The sequence below is a fragment of the Macadamia integrifolia genome, unplaced genomic scaffold, assembly GCF_013358625.1.
Source record: "Macadamia integrifolia cultivar HAES 741 unplaced genomic scaffold, SCU_Mint_v3 scaffold595, whole genome shotgun sequence".
Taxonomy (NCBI): domain Eukaryota; kingdom Viridiplantae; phylum Streptophyta; class Magnoliopsida; order Proteales; family Proteaceae; genus Macadamia; species Macadamia integrifolia.
Window position 1 is genome coordinate 114,649 of NW_024870494.1, and position 19,496 is coordinate 134,144.

The 19,496-nt window shown below is 38.3% G+C and overlaps 1 pseudogene; it reads right to left on the bottom strand.

Moving 5' to 3' along the window:
- Window positions 1-5,221: 5,221 nt before the first annotated feature.
- Window positions 5,222-19,496, bottom strand: part of LOC122069394 — a 21,257-nt pseudogene continuing 6,982 nt past the window's right edge.

Consider the following 19,496-nt stretch of genomic DNA (forward strand, 5'->3'; position numbering starts at 1 on the left):
CCCCCCCCCCCCCACCCAAAGTAAAATATAGGCTAAATAGGTTTATTTTCTTAGAAAGAGAGAGAGAAATAATAATAATGAGATGGACCCATGTTTAATTTAAAGAGAGAGAAAGAAAGGACCCTTGCCTTTTTCTTCTTTTCTCTCTCAATCTCTCACATATTTTGTAATTTATGCACCATTCCTTGCTCCTCCGCCTTGGCATATTTGGGCACTTGAAACCACCGGTGCAGCTGTTGTAGAGGATGTGGCCTCCTCTTTATCTCCACTGACCCTCCACCCACTTGAGATAGGTTATTTATTAAGTTTCTATCTGATTTTATTTGGTTCTTTCTCTATTATAAGTAAGCTCGGGTGCATTCGACCAGTCTTATTTCAATTTTTAAAATGTTGGCTGAAATCAGAATGAAATCCATCGAACATTCACTCCCTACCCGAAGTAGTCAACTCAATAGATAGTTAGGCGAAAGCAAGGTTTGGAACCGTATCACTTAAAGATGGGTAATGGAGAGGCATGATCCTACCGATAAAACTTTTGTGGCGAGGTTCAATTTGCTATGGTGAGATTGGGATTACCAACTTCTATTCAGGAAGGAGGGAATAGAGCTGTAATTACCATTTTTATTGGGATTATTGCTGCTATGGCAAGGGAGGGAGGATAAGCCTATGTGAGTTGTATAGGTCTGGTATAATTCATTATAAAAGTTTGCCCCGCCCACTTCTTTTCCGATAATCATTGTGCTTAGAATTAACAGGCTGAAAACAAAGCCAGAATCTTGATGGACCTCTCCTTGTATGGGTTTTTACTCCACTTGGCTATTGTGGTCTCTTAATAGAGAATCTAGCCCTTATAGGGTCTCGGTTAGGGAAATGGATCGGTCTGGGATTCAGTACCCAGTAGGCCGGTCATTAAAAAATAGTTTTTATTTTTTAAATAATGGTTTAGAGCACCGTAGAAAAGTCATGTTGAAAACACATTTTTCCGTATGCTTCCTAAAGATACGGAAAAAAGGGTAAATAGCAAGCATTCCGTTCTAGACAAGTTCCCTTTTTTTTTTCTTAGACTTGACTTGTTGAACATAATGTCTATGTAATTGACTCTCTCTCTCTCTCTCTCTCTCTCTCTCTCTGCTCTCCTAAAATCCGATCGACCTGATTCTTTGACCAACATGAAACAAACTCAATTACCTACATTTCTCATGGTATCAGCTTTCATTCAAATTCAATACACGGATCCTGAAATTGACATACAAATTGATACTTTTACTGAAAAATGTTTCTAAAGTGATGATCACTCCCAACTCCAATTGAACATGCATCATTCCGGGAGTGTGTTGACTATATTGACAACAATGAACAACATCATAGCCAAGCCACATTGCTCAATAAGACTTTGGACATGTGTGGTGTATGAATTTATAATTGATGTTGGATGATATTCCATGATATGTCTTAGAACTAATAATGAGTCATAGAATATATATACATTAATGTTGGATGTTATAGGTATTCATGTAATAATTTCTTAATTTATATGAGTATACTATTTTTTTTTTCCTTGAAATCTACACGTTTAAAATCCATACTGGTTGTTTTCTATTTTTTTATTGTTATCTCTTTTTTTCTTTTTTTAGCTATTTTTAACTGCACCATTTGGAAAATTTCACCTTTTAAAACATGTATCTCCTATCTCCCTTTTTTGTCATTCTCGTTTTTGCTAACTATGGTTTAAATAGAATCTAACCTCTAATTAGACTGGAGAAAGCTATTTCAGATCATGATCTATAACAAATGGAACCCTAGGGTAAAAGAAAAATTAACCCAAAAAAATAAATTTCTTCATAGGTTTAGACCTACCATTGTGCCAATCAATGAACCACCCGATAAATAGTGTGCCTTCAGGTTTTTCGTCCTATATTTTTAAATCACTTGATAAAGACAACTAGGTTTTCTTGTGCCCACGGTGAATGAGAATCTAATCACTACATGGGCTTGAGATGCATGTCTATCAAGAGGGTATTAGTGAACATACAATTTATGAACCTTAGGATGACATGTGAAAGAAAATTTCTTTACAACATTCTTCTATTGAGACTGTAGATTGTAGTAGTCCTGATACTCGATGCATGGCACAGGTAGCATTTAGCCTGAAAGTTGTAGAGTGTAGATTGATCGTACTGATTTTCTAAAACCTAATAAATTCATGGTCGTACATTGTACTAAATGCTATATTAAGTTGTTTATCTAATCATCTAAAGCAAATGTTCTTTCCAAATAATAAAATCTAAAGCAATTTTTTGTATGGAGAAATTTGACAATCATCCAATTTTTCATATGAAGTCTAACAATTTACTTATGGTTAGTCTAATAAATGTGGCAAAACGGTTAGTTACCAGCCATGGAATGTGTAAAAAAAAAATCTGTTAATCTCTGATTTTGTAAAGTTTTTCTTTCCAAAAAAAAAAAAAAAAAATCTAAAGTAAATGTGGTGTGCAATGAATTGCTTAGGTTGGACATAGGTGGGGGCCGGGCTTTACTCCCATTCCCAGGACCTGAACCTTGAGACCGACTATAGTGGTTGTGTTGGATTTAACATTATAACAACTCCAATCTTTTTCACATTACCTGAAGACGTTGAAACTTGATAGCTTGCTGCTCTGTCTTCCATTTGAAAGAACGATTGTCATCTTGATGACATCTGTATCTGTACAGATAAGAGATTTGGTATCCCTCCTTTCTTAATTTGGCTTGTTTCTTCTCCTTCGTTTTTGGGTTTGTCTCTTCTCTTAGGGTTTGAGACCCTTTTTTTGGGGGTTTGGTAGTGATGCGGTAAAAATTGACCAAGTGATCTTCCTTGTAGTTTCTGATACTCCAGCTGATCTGCACAGAAAAGAAGACAGGGGAGAGTCGGGCTGATCCGACAGGGGATTCTTCGATACCTAAGTCAGATCTTTCCACAGCAGATGGTCAAGAGAGCTTTTTCAGTTAAAAGAAGTGATTGATCCACTATGATAGAGGCTTACCTTGATATTTATGAGTTACTGATGGAGAGAGAAGGAGGGGTGTTTGTGGAGAGTGTTGTTTAGGCATAGAGTCCTTGAAGGGAGTGGCTCTGTGATTATGGGAATATTTCAGGTTCCAGGGCATGTTCTGAGAATATTCCCCGTTAATCTCGAAGGTGTAAGTCGTGAAAGGGGTGGATGCCTCTGATGTCGTGTAGTGGACAAAGTCCTGCCCCCGTGATTAGGGATCACGTCCCTTGAATGTAGGAGTGGATGTCTGTACGTTTCTGGGTGCCTTATTTGGCTGTGCCGAGTTGAGGTGATAGGTTGGACCAACCAAGGTGACTGGTTGGCATGAGAAGAGGCTGAGGCGGCTACTCAGCATGAGGAGAGGCCGAGGTGGTTGCGCGGCATGAGGAGAGGCCAAGGTGGCTGCTTGGCACAAGGAGAGGCCGAGGTTGTGGGTCAATCTTTTGTTTAGGTTTGCATACACACTTCAACCGTGCTGAGGAAGGGGACATATTTTGCCTCATCATGTAGGGTTTTCATCTTGATCTAGCCAATTTGGCTTTGTATATTGTATTTGTTTTTCTTTTTGTTTTAATATATTTTTCATTATATATATTTTCTTATTCCACATTTTATCTCTTGATAATAAATATTGTAAAATGAAAAATTCGAATAAAATTTTACATTTAAACAAACTGAGCTTAGGAAAAACTAAATCTTATCTCCATAGTAAGAATTAAACATTCTTTGAGATTAAGAATAAAATTCTTCACAGATTTACAGTATGTTCTAATTCTAGCAGAAATAGACGCCTTGCCTTTCCTTGGGATCTCCGGCCTATTGTTTCCTTCCCCCGTGATTTTAATATATCACCTTGTTTGTTTATGTTTATTTCTTTTTTGCCCCTTTTTTGATTGTTTCCCGCTTTTTGGATGAGTGTAATTATTCCCCCTCCACCACAATATTGATGTGGCCCTGACTTTATGTTTTTGGGATTAAGGGCTCCCTTTGGATTGCCCTCGTGGCATGAGGCTTTTTGGCCTTTCTATGTTTTAATATACTTTTCATTCATCCTAGAAAAAAAAAAAAAACTAGAACAGAGTTGTATAGATTAAATAATAGCATTCACTACACCATGGTAAGTTATCACACTATAGCGACGGAAATTCCCTGGTCTTTATTACAATATGAGAGCATATGATATTGCCGGCTGAGGGGTGTCAAGCTGATGTCCGGTCTGACCGGTATTATGTCCAGATTCCTCTCCCCGTTTCAACTATCCCTCTAGCTTTATGCTCTGATTAATCCTTTACCTTAGCAGATGGAGCTTGGTCATCTGTTTGGGCTAGGGGTTGACATCGTGGTTCTGCGTGACAAGTTTGGGCAGCAGCCAAGTGCAAATTTGGTTTTGATTAATCTATTGAGCTAGTCTACCATAGAGGCTGAGGCAATCCGGATGGTATCCTTCTTGCACTCTCTTTTCAGCTCTAACATTTGGTGTGTGTATGCCTAAATCATTCTTCTACGATAGTTGATTGAGCTACTCAACTTTTCGTTGATCATATTTTGCTATTAATCAATTCATTGTATTTTTCAATGTTCTAATTGTGAGGCGCATAAGCTTGCTTGTAGATCTTCATATTTTTTCTTTACACATATTTAATTCTAGACGAAATTTAACTGCTACCCAGGTTGCAGTCAAGTAGCTGCAACCCTTGTGGCAGTCAAAGAAATAGAATCTAAAAAGTATTTTAAAAAATATTATAACTTAAGAGAGTATTTGTGAACCCTAGGGAAAAGTGAATTATTCCATATCTTTAGTTGCCAGTAGGGGTTGCAGGGTAGCAGCCAAATTTTTTTCTTTTAATTCCCACCCCACCACGTTAGCACAGTGACCAATGAGAAAATGCGATATTTTTTCTTTTCATGAGAGGGAATCATTTCACGACCCATGTGTCCCACAAGAACTTTTAAAGTTTATTTTCTCCATTTGCTTGGTAAACATGACAGCTAAAAAAAAAAACTGTATGCTAAACTGTGTATAAGAAAATTGAGAAGTGTATTGAACACACTGTGCATGATGCACAATCATACGCGAAGCCATTGGATGGGGATAAGGTCTACACTGCATCCCCTAGTCTCATCCCCATCTGACGGCTATGTGCATGAAACCTTTTGCCAAAGAAAAATGGGGACGCAAGAACCAACAATTAGAGCTCAAGTATCACGAATGATTCAGGATTAAAACTCTAAACAACGCTTGCAACCGGGGGATACTTTTATCAGCAGAAGAGGACACACAGGTTTTCACATCATAGGGTTCTCATTCAATTACTCACTCCCCCCAGTCCCCCAAAAAAAAAAAATGGAACTCTTTTGACAGTTACATTGCTCATGATGCAATGACTCCCCAATTAACCAATCAATCACATATGATTTACAAATGTCTTTAACCTTAGCTTGATCTCATGGAAGTACTGACCTTGTTCGCTTGTATCTTGGAGAACACATGCTTTGTTCTAGTAGCCAATAGAACGTCTAACCCAAACCCAACAATGGATGCAATAGACATGATGATGAACACGACCCTGTAGCAGTGGCCCCGACGCAGGTGGTGGCACCTGAGGAAGTGACAGTAGCCTCTGCATCATACAAGAAGCCAGCAAGTGGGCCGGAGAAGAGGAAGGAACCCAGTGGAAGGTCGAGCATCAGATTGTTGTAAATGAGACCGAAGTATTTCAGGCCAAATAGTTCTGAAGTGGTCGGAACTGAAACAGCAAGACGAACTCCATAGCATAGCCCAACCACGCTCGAGCTAATGTAAAGTAATCCCGCCCACCCAATGGCCATCACCACGTACCCAACCGCCATTAGAATCTGAGAAGCTGCATTCCACATGGGTCTTGGTATTGCCGCTTTCCTGCAATTTTTTTTTTTTTTTTTTGCTAAAGATCAGCAAATTGGATAAAACATAAACCAAAATTACAGGATTAACGTCCAAACACACTTAACCAGAAAATAAATAAACGAAGTCCATCTAAGGCAAACCAAACTTGGCTGTTGCCTGAGTTGCAACCCTAGTACCAGCCAGGGAATAGAATCTCAAGGGTAAGGGTGGAAAAATTCACTCTATGTGGGTATTTTCAAACCTGTCCCTGAAATTCCCTTCTCTTGATAATTTACCAAAGGATTACAGCTTCTTGGCAGCAACCCCCACAACAGCGAAATTTTTTCCACCTACGGCATAGCCATCAGCAGAGAACAAGTACAATCAATCAAATATTAGTCCTTCTAACGCTGCATGTATTTATATCCCTTTGTATTCCTACCTTTGGGCAGAGAAAAAAAAGCAAGAACACCGCGGCTAAACACAAGAGGTAATCCAGTCTCATTAAGAAGTAAAAAGTCTCCGCTCTTCACTCAGAAGAGAAGGAAAGAGAAGAAAAAAAAAAGTAATCGAAGAAGATAGACACAGCTGCAGCTATGTGTAACCCTAACCATCATCATCTCCCTCGTCATTCATCTCTCCTAAGAAAACCCATTTCTTAAATCCCAACAAAAGCAGCAGATATCTCCACATGTCTCTACTGTTTTTGTTGGGATTTAAAAAATGGGTTTTCTTCGGAGAGATGAATGAGGAGGGAGATGATGAAGGCTTAAGTTACACATTGCTGCCGCTGCTGTGTTTATATTCTTCTATTCCCATTCTATTTCTCTTTCTCCTTTCCTTCTCTTCTAAGTTCTGAGTGGAGAGCGGAGACTTGTCAAACACCTCTTAATTGAATTGGATTGACTGCAGTGTTCTTATACATAAGAGATTAGGCCTTCCTGCAACATTAAAGGGACAGGTGTAGTAAATTAAAAGAGCGCCCCTAGTATCCCAACGAGAAAAAGGTAAGGATTTTTTTCTGTTTAATGTGTAAAGCACCGAAAGTAGGTAAAAGGTTCACCAACATGGCGGAATCCGCGTAATGCACCCCCTCATGCAAACCCACACAGAAGTAAAAGCCTAAAAGCAAGAAAAGATCCAATAATATGGCGGAGGCCACGTATGCACCACCCTAAACAAACCTCCACCCAGAAGTGAAAGCCCTGAAATCAGCAAGAAAAGATCCAATAATCTAGCGGAAGTGAAACTTTGCTAGCATCAAAGTTTCAAGCTCATTACCTCCGCTAGCTTTAGAGATGGGCAGTGCTCCACACTCCTGCAGGTATACCTGCAATTACATATAAATGCAGTGGGGACTGAGGACTCCTTTGAAACTATCCCCACCTTTGCAAAGTGTTTTACACTTTTTTTTTTCCAACTTGTGGCACTTGTCATTTTGCTTCCATAAATACTCCTCTTCACACATTAAATGACAACAAGCGGAACAAGTGTTGACGCCTGATCCATACGCGTAGAAGAATACTCTATAGCTCTGTGACCTTTTAATGAATGCTGCTCCTTGATTGGGTCCCTCATCAAGGTGAGTTTGGGTCAGGTCTTTGTACCAGAATGGTTCTAGTATGGTGCTTAATCTCCACATAAAATCCATTCAATGTAAAAATCTATTGTCAAAAACAAGGGAATTCCATATGTGGAATTGTGGATCAGGCATCATATGAGAATCATTTTCGTACGAGAACCAGATCTGGACTCCATCGAGGCCTAGTTGCTAGTTGGGGTTTTAAACTCCCTCCATCTTGTCCATTGTGTAATACAAGCACTCTCACTTCAAACCATCTCTTTATATACTGCCCAATTGTTGCTGCTACTTGGGCCCTTGGCCTTGTATATTTTATCTTCCCATCTTACCATTTGGCATGACAATTACATCCTTGCTGCTTGAACATTTATTTTCCATTCGAAGACCAGCACCTTCTAAAGAGTGGTTCCTTGCCATTGTTTCTAGCATCATGTGGCATATATGGTTATCTAATAATAATGATGTTTCATTCAGAAAAAATTTTACTTAAGCAAATTAATTTTTTAGGGGAGCCTCTCATTTGCCAGAGATTATTTTTAGCAATCAATACTCAGATCTAATTCAAGTACTAAAGATACGGTTCCCAATTCAAATTCAAACAACATGAAATAGTCCACAGGTACTCATTCCCTCATATGCCTGAACAAAATGGGCGAGCTGAGCATAAGCATCGCCATGTAGTTGAAATTTACTTGACCTTAATGACTCGTGCTTTTGTTCCAATGACACTGGGTGTTCGCTTTTGACATTGAAAATTTTCTGATAAATCGGTTTCCTACACCATTGTTGCAAAACAAGTCTCCCTAAACTCACACAAGGGTTACAAACATTTGCATCCAAAAATTGGGCAGACGTATGGCGCACTTATATCTCAAAGCATGTCACATTTGATGAGTCTGGTTTTAGGGTATTTTCATTATTGATCTGCAATTGTAGTTTATTATACTATTGTAGAATTCATTGATTATCTTTGCTGGGCGTTCGAATTATTTTCTTCGGATTTTTGTTAGAACAAAGACTTATAGGTTCCAAATCGGTTGGCCACAGTCTGTTCGATGGCTATACTTGTTGTGTTCCCTTTTGTTTATGTGATTTTGTTTCTGGGTTTCTTCTCTCTTGGGGACTTTAGAAAGTGGCAATCTATGTTAAGTGTATGTAAGGGAAACAAGGGTTTTGTTGATGGTATGGTATGCTTGGTGGGTTTTGATGGAATTAGGGTTTGTGGAACTCTACTTTCGGTGCTCTCTTCCCGCAAGCTACGACCACCACTGCTTAGCACCACCATCGAGACTGCCAATCTCCACTATCGCCACTAGCATCTAGCATCAGCCCTAACTCTACTCTATGACTATTAGATCCGTCAGAATCCTTCTGCAACTCCTCTCCCATAGCCCTCAGGCATCGCGTTAACCCCAAGCCCCATCGCAAACCTCGACCTCCACCATCAAACTGCTTGCAACATCAATGAGGTCGAACGCCCTGATCATGAACTTTTTCTGTAGCAAATTGCTATGGTTTAGGTGGGGAGGTGGGGAGGTGGGGAGGGAGGGAGGGCAGAGCAAGTGTAGATAAGGGATTTTTTTTTTTTGGGTGAAAATTTGGAGGGTTTCAAAACAAATGGGAATGGATTGGTATATAGAGAAAACATAACAAGGTTAAAGTAGTCCTTTTCTTTTTTCAAAATTTTAAGTTGCCACTATTCAAAGGGTGCAATTTGATATTTTCTTAAAAAGTGAGGGTTACATCAAATTAGAGTTGGTTATAGAGGTGTACTAGAAATTTTCTCAAAGGGAAAGTATAGCAGAGCATACCTTATGAAGTATTTGGACACGAAGCCCAAAATGATAAGTCCAAAGAAACCCCAAATGCTAGTAAACTACACGAAGATGGATACGTCAGCGTAGCCAAGAGAAAGCGCCATCTGCCCCATGTTGTTCATCACCGCCAAGCCCGTCCAAACTCCACACAGAAACGACACAAACAGTACCCAGAATTCCATGGTTCGTATGGCCTCCATGATCGTGTGATCTTCCTCGATCACCTGCTGCTTCTTCATCGAGGTTTGTTCTTCAGTTACCTCTAGCGGTGGCAGCATTGTCACTATCTCCGGTTTATTCTCATCGACTTTCTGAACCAACAAAGGCTCCTCCACGTCTCCCTCTGTAATGGAGTCTGAACTGGCCTTGTCTGCAACCCAGCTTTTCCATAACACGTACATCGGCACCCCTCACGGTGCAGCCAAGAGGATGAGAAGCCCTATGGCGAACCCGAGCGAAAGAACTCGACCGTGTTCTCCTGTGACGTCGAAGACCAATAGGTAGATCACTATGATCATGGCGAGGACGTTGATAACACTGAAGTAGTAGGCTTCTTCGTTATCATCTGCACCTGTCCCTGAGGTGGTTGGAATCTCATGAAGGAAGAGCACGGTCGTGAAATAGACGGAAGCAGGTATTATGGCGAGCATGAGGAGGAAGCTGGAGGGACTGTCGGAGAAAAGGGCAATGTAGAGGTCAGTGAAAATGGCAGTACTGAGTCCTACATAGCCTTTAAGAATGCCGGAGACTGGGCCTCTATTCTTCCAGAAGTTTCGCATTCAGGTTACCAGTATCGTAGTGTTCATCCATGTCGTGTTGTTTCCTCCCATACACAAAAATATGCACATCTGCATACAATTAAAAAAAAAATTAACCTTTCACTATTTCGATTACGATCGAATAACTCAGCCCATAAACCCGCTTATAAGATGAGAGGACCTAAGACCATATCAACTCACATCCATTTTTATAAGAAATTGGTGTGAGATCAACCCCATAAGCTGGTATGGGATCTTAAATTCTATCCAAATTTTAATAAGTGGTATCAAAGCCAAGGTTATAGTAAGATTGAGGCATATTGTAGGAACTCGATTGCTCATCCTTTGCACCAAGATTGTGGCAAGGTGTGGGAACTCTGAACAAAATCTCAGTTGCTCCTACGTGGAGCTAAAAGATTGTTCACGCGAGTCGTCAAAAACTCTTATTCATTTACTTTTACAGTTACAGAATCATAGTTACTAGATTATTTTGATTTTTTTTATATAAAGAATTATATACCTACCAGTAAGGAAGGGGGCGAATTTGGTGGCTAACGACGAGCCACTGAGCTCCATATCCAATGAGGCCTTCCATAGAACCGATGAGAAGTATGACGGGAGGGGGGAGACGATATGATGCCAAACTAGCGAGGAGACCAAAGGCCTTTCCAACATCTTTAGCAACAGAGAGGTTATTAAGCTCCATCTGGTTCAAAGCCATGAGATATTTCAGAGCAGCGGAGTAATTGAAGAAAGTGTAATTGTTGCCCAAGACGGACTGAACCCAAATGGCTGTCACAAATCCCAGCCATTTTCTGGCCTGTGACGCAGCAAAAGACATACAACTACCAAAGAACAGAGAAGGGGAAAGAAGGTTAGAGAGAGAGAGAGAAAGAGAGAGTTGGAGTTGAAGCTTGAGAAAGTTTTTTTAAGATTCAGTGTTCCAAGTTCCAACCTCCAAGTAATTGCTTCAAGTTTGTGTGGAGTGTTCTACCAAAAACACATTGTGGAGTGAGTGAGAGTGGGATATGATTGCGATGTTGACAATGCACGTATCACCGTTGTATGAAGATGACACGTATGACAGCTTCTGAGTCAACATTTGTATTTGTCTTTGCTTTTCCTTTGTTTACTGTTTACTATGGTCAACTCTTTCTTTTTGACAATTAGGGTCCATCTACTTGCTTGTAAAATATCCTGAAGCATAAAATGGTTGAAAAAATGATAATATATATATATATATATATATCATTTTAGTATTTATTTTATATATACATGGTATTTACAGTTATATAGCAAGGCCCCCGATCATGGTCTTCATTCCCTATTCTATATAATACACATGCGTTGTCCACAGATGCTCCCCATTGAACCGACTTATCTTTAGTTGTCAAAGCATTATGAATAGCAACCCATGATAGGAATGAAATTGTTGGCACATAGTGCTTAAACCAAATAATGTTATCCCGTCACATTTGGCTGTGATGTGTTCTTATATGCTCCCAGGCAGAACCAGTAGTGAATCTACCTAAAATTGTAGTAGTTGTCCATATCACTCTATACTCCCTTCATTGGATCATATGGTAAAACATTTTCTATCTCATTTCTGATATGATGGAGAAGGGGTCTAGGGTCAAGTGAAGATTCCATGCATTGACCCTTCCTTAAGGATAGAGCTAACTGTGGCAAGTCTATTTGGTCCCAAGGCTGGTATAATATTACCACTTCCTAGCACTCAAGAATCTCATGGCCAATCTATGGGTCCAACCGCAACAAGTGGAGTTACCATCTCCAATAAGGGGTTTCACAAGTTAGACTGTTTGATCCCTGACTTAAGAATCCCTTTGAGGTAGGATGAAGTATTGATAGGAGTTTGAAGAGGCCATATGGAGTTCTTCTCAAGGTATCTTAATCTAACCCAGTCACTCCAAATGGATTTTTTTCTAGCAGCAATATCAATCCTAGGGGCCATTTATATGGTTTAGAGCAATAGAGTAGTCACAGTATTTTGAATGTGAGATAGTCTAAGCTACTTCCTACCAGATAAGCACTATGTTTTGTTCCACATGGTGTAGGAAAAGAGAATCATTTGTCAAGTTATAGTTATATCTTATCGTATGGGAGATCCGATTCGTTGTACGTATGGACACCTGAATATGCAGGTGAAGATTCAACACTTATTCTATTTTATACCACTAAAAAGATAAAGAGGGCAGATGTTGAATCCTCACCTGTACATCCAGAAGAACATACGTGCAAGAGGATCTAAACTTACGTAGGCTATCCTTCTAAGAAACCTCTTGCATATTGAATTGTTTATCCACTTTATAAAAAAATAAATTACTTATCCACCAACTCATCTAATCGCTTGATCGAGGATGCTAGCCTACGACATCTTAATGGCATGCCTAATGTTGGATGGTTGCGATGATGATGTCTTAGCATTTCAAACTTTACAATCCTTCCTCATCTTCAATTCATAATTAGAATTAGCAAAAGGATCAGATGGTGATATTCTATTCATGGCAAAAAAAAAAAAAAAAAAAAAAAAAAAAAAAAAAATGAAAGAAAGAAAGAAAGAAAGAACGAAAGTCTGTTGACTCTATTATTCTGCAAGTGAGTCGTCCGAGGCAAGTACATGCAGCGGGTGAGATTGAAGCATCAACGAGAGAGAAAGAGAGAGAGAGAGAGAGAGAGAGAGAGAGAGAGAGATTGTTTTAATGTAAGTGACAATGACCTTGTAAGGGATCATAAGTGTGGGCGGTGGTGATCCGACCGTCGCATATGCATAAGACACATTAGTGGATGAGTTGTAAAATTGCCGACAAGCTCTTACTCATGGCCGAGGGTACCCACAAAAAAAGAAAGAAAAAAAGAATAGAGTAGATGTTCAAGTCAATATAATGTCACTAAAAAACTCAATAGTATCATACGAGGACCTGATCTTGGATTCTCATACGTTTAAAAAGTAGACATGTGTAATCCATTTATTTTCTCTCATACAATTTTAACCGACTACCTTTTTTCCTATTTTCTCTCTCTTTCTATTTTCTCTTCCCATTACCACACTCTCTCTCCTCATCGTTTATTAATTTTTCTATTTCTTTATTTTTCATTTTTCAATTTAATTATAATTTAATATTTTTTTCTTTTAGTCCAACAAAATAGCTTTAGATATTGAACTCAAGCCTCTCGATAGATACTAATGGGACATCAATAAAAACTAAAAAATAATAAAATATTGATAAACTATCAATGGAATAAAGTTTTGTTCATTCATAGAGGACGGTTCACCCACCATTCGAGGGTTCACAAGTCCGTAAAAGGTTTTAGTATAAATCCAAAATATTATATGTAAGCATGATGGCGATTTAGAGATATGGTACATTGATAATATGTGAATCGGATTGAATTGGGTTAATATCGTATTAGATCAATATTGGTGGTGTATCGAATAATATTGGATAATTGGAAGAGAGAGAGAGAGAGAGAGAGAGAGAGAGAGAGAGTTTTGTATTATTATTGTTTGGATCGGTTAATAAAAAATAATAATAGAAAAAATTATATAAAATAGTATTTAAGTTAAAAGAGAGATAAGGTGGTATAGCATTTAAATCAGAAGAGAGATAAAGGGAAGCATCGAAACTGTAGGTAATCTAGGTAATAGTTTTTACTAGAATACACGTATCCACTTTTTAAGAGTACGAGAATCCAAGATCAGGTTCTCATACGAGGACCTGATCCAGCCTCATCATTGGATGCCCAGAAGGGAGAGAGGGTTCGATTACCTCTTTTTAGGTTTAAAAGGTTGAGACATTTATAAGGCACAATAGTTTTTTTTTTTTCTCTTTCAAATTCGTTTCTAGCAACGTTCATCAAAGTCGTTTCTAGAATTATAAATAAACATAAATTTTGATTTATGTTTCTAGAAACGGGTGAAACTGAACAATTTTATCAAATGCTTTTTATGTTGTTTTTTCGTTTATGGGAACAAGAAAACGCAAAAATGAAATGTTGTAAAACGATGCCAAAAAACCCAATAGTATCATCGGATGCCGAAAAAGGAGAGAGGGTTCGGTTGCCTCTTTTTAGGTTTAAATAGTTTAGAGATTTATCAGGCACAACAACCTTTTTTTTGCGCAAATTCGCTTCTAGAAACGACGAAACAAGTACGGATTTGTTTTATCAAAGTCGTTTCTAGAATTGTAAATAGGCATAAATTTTGATTTATGTTTCTAGAAATGGGTGAAATGGAACAATTATATCAAATGATTCTTAGGTTGTTTCTCCGTTTCTGGGAACAAGAAAACACAGAAATAGAATGTTGTCAAACAGTGCCTAGGTCCAAGTACTCTATCGGCTTTAACTCAAATCAGTTCAGCCTTTACTTTACCTTGATTAGACCAGGTTAGATCAATTTGATCCCTAATTGACCTTGATTAAGGTCAGGACGGTACTGACAGACCTTCTCAGTATAATGAATTAAAAAAAGATTTAATATGATGAATTCAAAAAGAAAAGTAAATAAATTAATGTCATAAATCATAATGAGGGAGAGCAAAGATGGACTGTGGTACGTGACTCTGTAGTAGTAAATTAAAAAAAAAATTGTAAATTAAACAAAAATTATAATGTAATAGTATGAGTGGTATAAATTTAAGGACAAGAAAATGCTACCTTTTGGCACAGATATATATCAGTGGGTACAACCAATGGGAGGGCACATGCGAGCATCTTTAACGCAAGTAGCATGGTCTTTTTGCACCTGTTGTGTCTAGGCATAGACACATACCAGAAATTAGTGTTCCTTCTTCCTAAATTTAATTATAATGAATTTGGTGTGTTGATGGTGAGATATACTTTTATATATACATACACTGAGATGGACATAGTGTCAATAGGGTCGGATTGGGTCAGGCTGGGCTCAATCTAATGCCTTGATCTAGGCCCAGCCCAAGCCCACCTCAGTGGGTTGAACAATTCAACCGAAGCCCTAACCGGGCTCAAGGTGAGCTTGGGTGCGTTTGGGCTAGTTGAAAGATTTTGATGCCCCTAGGTTAGTTATTGAAAAAGCCATTTGCATTGCACCTCTATCTATTTCGTAAACTAAAACTTGTGGGCTCATCCACCTGGATCATGTTTTAAGATATTGGAATTGGTCTTAGGATTGGTCTTAGCTGATATTGATTCAATTCCAATCCAGATCGGTCTGGATAAAATACCCTTGGTTTTTATTAAAAAATTATCATTTTACCTTCATCTGTACCAATCAACTGATACAGTATTGGCCAAGAATTGAGATTGATATCAATTGATATCGATTCAAGCAGATCCAATCTAATTCCTCAAACAATGAACAAGATCTAATAAACCAAAGTCACAGTGTCATTTAACACTCTCTCATTGGCCCCATGCTGATGCAATGCCCACACAATCAAGCAAAGATCTCTTACCCTAAATTTAAATGTGTATATATCAATGACTAAAATACATACAATAAAGAGTTTTGGATGGAAGTAGCAACCGCAATGAGCTATGCAATATGAGGTGTCCTCGTTTATAAAAAGTGTCAGATCACATGTATAAAGTGAAATATGAATCAATCAAAATATAGGATAAAATATTACAATTCTTAAGCTTTTTTTTTTTTTTTTTTTTTTGGTTTATTCTTAAGCAGTTGGTTGTTGTAAGATGTTGTTTTTCAAACTAAATTAAGGTTGGAAGGAATTACTTTCCCAACTATTTACAATTTTGCAAAAAGAGTGTGTGTGTGTGTTTTTTAATTATCTTATGAGAGATATTGAAGGGAGATATAGATTGAAAGAAGAATGTAGAAAAAACATGAACTCGTATTGTAAATGTGTTTTATACATATAATGTAGCCGAATCCGTTTTCTCCTATCTCTTCGAATATAGTTTGGGAATTCACATATGATGCAACAAAATTTGGTATGGTTGAATAATAAGCGTTTTAAATAACAAAGGTTCTGACAGATTAGGTTTTTGTTAGAAAGAAAACCAAAATTCCCTTCGTGATAATTAAGTTCCCAAACCTTCTTAACATTGGCTAAAACTTCAAGGATGAGTGTGTTTTATCATATTAAACCCGATTCTCGACTTTGGGGCAAATATGACAGCCATTTGACCATTATTTCATGTAAATTATTGTTCTACAGAAGTCATGTTTCAATAGAAGTTTTGAGTGTGTTTATGGTCATATTTGGACCCCATTCCTGCATCATTGGATAGCACTCAAAAATGCCTTTAAAACTATATATGGATCGTTAGAATCAGACTTATATCAAAAGTTATTGCTCTGGGAAGTTCAAGGAAACAAAAAGAAAGAATTTTGGTAATTCTAGCCAATCAGAATCTTCCACGTTACAACTCTTTTGAGGTACCATAGGAGTGCCTTTGCGGTACTGCAAAAACCTTAGGGATATCCATATATAGATGCCCCTCCTATTTTGGATCAATTTTTGGACAAACAGCCATGCTCTGCCCATGTGACTCCTAACCTTCTCTCTCCTCCCTACATGGATAAAGTCGAACCTCTCCAAAATTTGTGAACTGCAAACCACCATATCCACTGAATATTGGAGATTCCTTCATAATTTAGAACTATTTCGATTGGCACCTGTGCAACTAAAAATTGCTAAATCGAGTCTGGCATGTTCAAGTATATTAGTCAGCTTTGGTTGCCATCAGGGCATGTTTAGGTATAATAAATCGATGATTGCTTAGTATAAGCTTTGGCATTTCCCCAACCCACCCCCCCCTCCCCATGTTCTTTTCATTCCATATTATGGTCATTTATAGAAGCTGATTACTATAGTATTTAGCATGCGTTGCATCTATATTTCTCCTCTCTTGCATTCACACCTACTGTGCTTTCTATGATCATCTACAAAATAACTCGATCTATCTTGAAATTCTTCTCTTCACGTATAGATCTTGGCATTTGCTAGAATTGTAGGCTGATTACTATAATATTTAGCATGAATTTTTTTTTAGACTAACGATCTAACAGTTGAGGCTTGCTTCATCCAACCAAGTATGCCAATCACAACAGTTGTAATTACTATTCTGGTCATCTCCAGAATTTTAGCCATTCATAGTTTTACTTACCAATCTATTCATCTCTTGAATTTCAGTCATTTACAACTTTTATAATCTGTTCATCCCAACATATGGATAATATTTATGTATCATGTATTATATGGGAAAGATAACTATGTTTGTCCAGAAGCATGACCTATGTCAGAGGTCCTATGAGTCTATCTCTCTCGTTCCCTAATGAAATGACATTTTACCCATTGTTTAGGGGAGGAAGAGATAGACATAGGAAACGTTGATGTAGATCGTGCTCCCGGACAAAGAACCACAGTGCCTTTATTATATGTTATAGTACCTTCCAGAAAATATCCATCCTTAACCCTAATGCGCCGTCATGCTGCCAGATTTTTTGCAAGAACCCACTCACCATCAATATCTTTTAAAAATGTGCTTTGTCACCATCTTGAGGCAGACATAATGAAGGTGGATCACGCTAACCAACCGTTGAATCTCCTATAACTTGCACACATGTGCCATTGACTATGTAATTGTAGGCTTCTATTCATTGATATAATCATGGAGGAGCACATATGGTTTAGGAAGACTGGCCTCAGGCAGGGAGGGGGACTGGGTTAAAACCTTCCCAATCGCTAACCTGACACTTGGATAATCTTTAGGTAGATCATTTGCCTTTTCCAATTGAGTTTATTTTCGACTTTTTTGGATTGTAAACCCCTCATCTAGGTAGTAACTCCCAAAGGAAACCTATATGTATCTCTCTCTTGGCGTCACGCAAATATTCAACAAAAGAAAGCAGCAAGGGCTAGACCCCGAAGGTGCATTTCCCCCATTGCATCCACAACAATATTAATAGAAGATTGTGATTTTAATATAACCCCAATTTTAGATCCCTTTCCCACCAATGTTGCTATTGACTGCTTCCCTATTATAGAGATGCATTCAACCTGTGTGAGAGAGAGAGAGAGAGAGAGAGAGAGAGAGAGAGAGAGAGTAAAATCAGAAGGATTGCAAATATTTATTTTCCAAGTGCTGCAACTTTGATCACCGACGGCTGTAATTATTCTTCATGTGTGGTAACTTTCTTCTCTGGAAAAAACGCCTTTCATCTCCCCAACCAGTTCAATTAGGGCGTTATCTACCCGTGAAAGGTGTTGCGAAGGACTAGGAAAACCACTTTTTTAAGGCAAAATAAACTTGAAAAAAAAATCACTTTGATAAGAAATTGATTCTTTGAAGTTGAGTTAACAAACTAACATCATAACAAGCGGTTTAAAGACTGGATTGGTCCACTGAACACCAACAAAATCAAGAGCTTAATCTAGCGACACATGAAAGTTACAACAAGATTCGACAAGATGTTTTATTCCTTCCTTCATAGGTTGGAGCAAATCCAGCATTCACATATGATGCTTCCTTTGGTTGCTTGCTCCAACTGGACAGGCCATACTTCACACTGACCCAATAAAAAAGAAGCGAAATCTGAACCTTCATTTCTATACTCGTTTCAAAGCAGGTGGTTAATCCCACTTTATTTGGGTAAGGTCTTAGAACTACTAAGATCTAGAGGAGGAACAACACTAAATGGCAAGAAACTTTCACTATAATTTCTCCAATATAAGACACAACTATGTATACATAATGTATTTTGGACTTTAAACTATGTTTTTGCAATAATGTGTTAGATCCTTATGTATGTCTACTATAAATACACACACACACACGTGTGTGCGTGTGTTTGTTATTTTTATAACTTCTAAGAGCTTTTAAGTCGAAACTCAAAGCTAGTGCATGAAGCAAGCTTGTTTGTTGTAAGGGTATCGAAATAGAGAATTCCCTCTTTTAGTTTTGGCTGTCATACTTCTAAATGTTGATAGTTTAGGGAAAGCAAGTGACGTGATGAGATGAGACTTGTCTTTTGGCTTGGTCGAGGACACCACTAAGAGCAACAATTCTAAAACTATGAGGCAAGGTCGTAAATCACTTCTTTAAAGGCAGTGTCTTGATGATTCCCGTTTGCTTTGCTTGCCGAATTGTGAACTAACATAGTATTTTTGCTTTGCACGTACTAGAGGCAAGTCTTTCTAAAGACACACTCAGTGTTGTTGTTCTGCCCCCGACAGGTCTAGTTTTTGTAATATCCCACTTCTTAAACCCGGTCTGATTTCGTGGTTGAACCGGTTTAACCATGCAGGAACCGAGCCAGAGGATGTTAGAGCGGGTTCCTTATGGGCTATGATGGCACGGGTGACCTTAAACACCGGCTGGCCCGACAAGTCCGAGCCAGTGCCAGAAGAGACGGGAGTACCCAAACCGTGTACGTGCACCTACCATAAGGCTATGTATGGATAAAACAGGTATTATATC